Raw genomic sequence first — 4,702 nt, 5'->3', positions numbered from 1 at the left:
AAATATAAACAACTGATCAGTTAGTACTAGATTTGACTACAAATGTCAGAAACCAAAATAATGCTTAAACAAGATACAAGTTTACTTCTCTTTCATTTAGACAGTCCGGACTTGAATGGTAACTCTTTCAGTAGAGACTTCAGGAACTCAGTCACCTTCCAAGTCATTGTTCTGTCTTCCTAGAGTGTGACTCTTATGTTCTCATTCTAAGATGGCAACTAGAGCTCCAGCTATCATGTCTGCATTCCTGACAGCAGGATGGAGGAAGAGACAAAGAAGAAGGGACGAAGAGCATAATAAGCCAGTAGTCTTTTCATAATGGTTTGTCAAGCTGCCATGTGACACTTTCATTTGCATTTTACTGACCAGAGCTTTGTAACAGTTTTATCTATCAGTTGGGACTGATAGCTGACAACAATTGGAAACTCTTTGTTCTTAGTGGCCATGTGTCTAAATAAACATTCAGTTTCCATTGCTATGGGGGCAGGGAGAATGGATATTGGAGACAATTGCAAGGCTCTATTAAATAGCCTGTCTACTTAACTCTCAGTGTGAGTCTTGCCTAAGTCTGAGCTTTGATACAGGAAAAAGAAGTGCAGACAATCTGATTGCCCAATGCACTTTTAAAGTACAGTTTTATTAAACATTTGCTGGTAAGATATGGTTACAGTGAGTAATACGTGCATATTTGTTTGCATATTGGCTCTTTTACCATCGATTTAGATTTTAGCTGGACTGTATAATCCTGGAGATGGTCACATTGATCCTTACTCTCTAACTATGGCCCTGGCTGCCGGGGCTAGAAAATATGGTGCCCTTTTAAAATATCCTGCCCCGGTGACTTCTCTGAAACCCAGGTCAGATGGAACATGGGATGTTGAAACACCACAGGGATCTATGAAAGCAAATAGAATTGTGAATGCTGCAGGTAAGTGTCATATCTTTTTCTTTTCTTTTTTTTTTTTTAATTAGTGGGGTTTTTCAAGTGGCAAAGAAAGAAGATATCACACCATAAAGTAATGTTTTATATTATGAATATTGTTATGAAACACTGTCACGCTCCCAAGGCGAACATCATGTCTGTTTCTAAGCTACAAAGCCCTCTTTCCATCCCTTTGCTCTTAGTGTGTGAGGTACCACTATGTCCTTGGTTTATCTATAGAAAGTTGGCATTCTTCTCTGTGCTCCGTTTTATTCAGCTCAGATCATGTTTTGCCAAATTATGCTTCCTTTTCTTTCCTATGTTCACTCGTTCCCTACACTAGTAATTAAATTCTAGTGTTCCAATTCATGAGCATCTTTGTTCTCAGTTTGCTCTTTTAGGGCAGATTTAATCATTTGTGTTCTCTGTCATCTATTTCTGATTACTTGACTCTAGTCAAAAAACTTTTAATCCTTTCCTTTCACAGCATTATTAAACATACTTCATAATCTTTTCTCAGGTTACTCTATTACAATTTAGACTCAGAACCATGAAGCCAAAAGGGATATTTGAGATAATCTAACAACTTATTCATTTTCCATTTATGAAAATCAAGGTCCAGAAAGGTCATGCCACTCGGCAAAGTAACACAATTATGTCAGAGCCAGGACTTGGACTTGCGTCTTTTGATTCTTGAGTTAATAGGTCATTTGCTTGTGAAGTCATTTTCAATCATCATACACACAAAAATAAATTCTTGTGCAAATGAAAATACTTATGCAGTCTAAACTGGGCTAATACTTTATATTTACCTATTATTCATAATGGTTAATTTAAAACCTAAAATAAGCATGAGGCAGTAACTGATTTTCTTGTTGTCTACTCTTTGAGTCAGTGCTTAAATTATACAATAAAAACAATCTATATTATTTTCAGATCAAATGCTATGCCATGAGGACATGCTAGAAACATGGACCCTTAAGATTCTTTCCTCTAAATTGTAACTACAATTGATGTTATTTATTTTAAACAAAACACTTTTAGTGGTTCTAGAAGAAGTTATATTTTCAATATTTAAGAGTTTAAATTAGTATTTCTGAATCTTTCTAACCTATTCCCCCATTTGAAAAGTGTAAAACTCTCATGACTTCTTTGACATCATTTGAAATTCAAAATACAGTAATAGAAAATGACTTGCTGGGGAAAAAAAGAGCAAAAGAATAAATATTGCTTTCTTTCTGAACTTTCTTTTTTGATCCTGCCTCTACCCCCTACTCATACCCCCACAATCCCCATCTGATATCCCTACCCCTTGCTGTCATTGGGTATCATTGATCTAAATTCTGCTAGAATATCTAAGACCATGAAATCACTGACACCTTATTTACCAGGTAGCTAAGATTCTTTGTAATTGTACATCTTTCTTTATGAGCTTACGAATTCAGCCCCTAGAACATTTTACTGTTTTCATAGTGATAGCAAATACTGAACAAACATACTTTGACTTCCATATCAGCACCCATGGCAGACATTGCTAATTGATCACAGATGAGCTTGGACAAACCCCATCATTTTTCTCAACACAGTGCTTCAGGCAGCCGTACACTCCCAACTGATATTTTGAGGAAGCATGTAGAAGACCTTAATTTAACACAGTTATTTATTGTTTCCCTAAAATGGATAAAAAATTTTTGCATCATTCATTACCATTGTAATAATTTTTTCCTCTAAATAACAAACTGTGAGGAATAAAGAATCACTAAAGAGAAAGAATTCTTTCCAAAGAGATCTGACATATTTTATGCAGCTGTGAAATCTTTTGGGGCAATCAGGGCGAGGGAGGGCAATGGCAGGAGGTGCTAGAAAACACTTCTGGTGCTGTCCTGGGAAAACAAATCCTTAGAATTAGATTGACAGTGTGGCCCTGTGTGGGGTGGTAAACACGGGGCCACACCTTCAACCTAATTTCTGGGATTGTTTTTCTGGGTCAACATCAGGAAGCTGTTCCCCAGGATGTCCCTCTGCTGTCTTTGTTCTTGAAGCATCTCAGTCACATCGCTGCCTTTCTTGTCCTCAGTTCTTGGTAACTCCAGGCAGCTCCTTGCTGAGAGTGGTATGAAGAACTATGCTGTCTCAATTCTCAATTCTTTCCTTTTAAATTAAATGTATTGGGGTGACATTAGTTAATAACATATGTGTTTCAGGTGTACGATTTTATAATATATCATCTGTATATTGCATCAATTCTTTATGTCATTCAGATCATATCTCTGGTCCATATCTTTTTTATTTGTTTATTTTTCCTCCATCTCTTCTCTTCCATTGGGCAAAAGTTACTGGAAAAACTCTGACTGATTACATATTAGTAGTCCATGGAAGGTGTGGAGCAGTGTGTGTTTAATTAATTGTAAATCTGTTTTGAAAAAACCTTATTTAAAGTATAGAAGCTCCCCAAATGGTAAGCCTCAGTAATTGGGGGCCAAGGCATCAACATGCTTCCTTTTATAATCAAAACTAACAAAGATCCATTTTATGAATAAAAGCAATCTTTACAGAAGGCATCATGCTAATAGGATTTGAAAATGCGTGTCTGATGGAATGTTTCCCAGAGTTACTCAGTGACACCAGGATGCCTCACCAATTCAGGTGAGGCCTTCAGGCCAGCTCTGAAATTTAATGAAAGGAACTAGGATAATGACTTGGAAATATAAGCAAAATGTTGAAAATATAAAGGCCACTATTATCTACTCAATTGTACTATCACCTGCTAGAAGTTTCTTTACGTGGAGTCGTAACAGGAGGCTGTTGAGTCTTTAGGATATCCATGAAAAGGAAAGTCTACAAGTAAAAACTATGTCCATTTGCTGATGTGTGTTTTGTTACCATGCAACCTGGGCAAATGACTTATTTGTAAAATGGAGATAACATCTCCAAAAAGTTATTATGGTTAGTAAATGAGCTAGTAATGTAAAGTATCCAGAAAGGGTTTACCATATGGAAAACACTAAAAAATTAAGTATGATAATCATAATCATTATTATGATTAATTATTTCCTTAAAAGTCTATGCCCTGGTCTGAGAGGGAGACTGAAGTAACTTTATTCTTGAGCAAGCAGAGCAGAGGAACAGTTTCTGACACTCCTGACCTCTTGGTGTACAATAGGCTAATTTGCCTTTAGTATTGCTTAAAAAACTGTTTTTAATTCTACCTGCATTCTACCTCTCCCCTCAGAGGCAGCTCAGGGGCATAGGACAGGAGCTATTTATTATGATGCAGGCTTTTTCTTTGCATGGTGATGAATGTTTCTCTTGTTTTCATTTCCAATTGACTCTGTAAGCCTGTAAGCCTGAGATAGCTTTGTAAACTTTACTCGAGAATTTTCCTAATACGGTAAATCAGAAATGTGATTGGATGGTGCCAACCTGAAGTCCAGTGTTCAGCCAAAAAGAATTGCTTAATTTTACCTGATACTCTGCATCAGAGAATGTCACTATATAAACCATCATTACCACTGTATAAATCACTAGTACAAGGAAACTTGTCTACGAAACTGCACCCTTCATTTTAACTCCATTTCTATTAATCGCTGCATTTTTTTAAAAAATGGAACCCATTTCCAAATGATCATTTTTATTGACTCTTCTCTTCAGTGTTTTCTAGGTGGTAATGGTAGATTTTAGATGATCCCTCCACATTTGTCTCTCTTCCTTTTGAACTTGGTAGGTAGGTGATCTAGCAGGGGTTGAAGTATAATCCTAGCTAGATTTAGGTTAACTTGA

The 4,702-nt window shown here is 36.4% G+C and overlaps 1 protein-coding gene across 1 annotated transcript in view; it reads left to right on the top strand.

Annotated features, from left to right (window-relative positions):
• Positions 1-4,702, top strand: part of DMGDH (dimethylglycine dehydrogenase) — a 61,386-nt gene that overhangs the window by 15,719 nt on the left and 40,965 nt on the right. The window lies entirely within an intron of this gene.

This window comes from Pteropus vampyrus, unplaced genomic scaffold, assembly GCF_000151845.1.
Source record: "Pteropus vampyrus isolate Shadow unplaced genomic scaffold, Pvam_2.0 Scaffold11, whole genome shotgun sequence".
NCBI classification, from domain to species: domain Eukaryota; kingdom Metazoa; phylum Chordata; class Mammalia; order Chiroptera; family Pteropodidae; genus Pteropus; species Pteropus vampyrus.
This window is presented reverse-complemented; position numbering and strand designations above follow the sequence as displayed.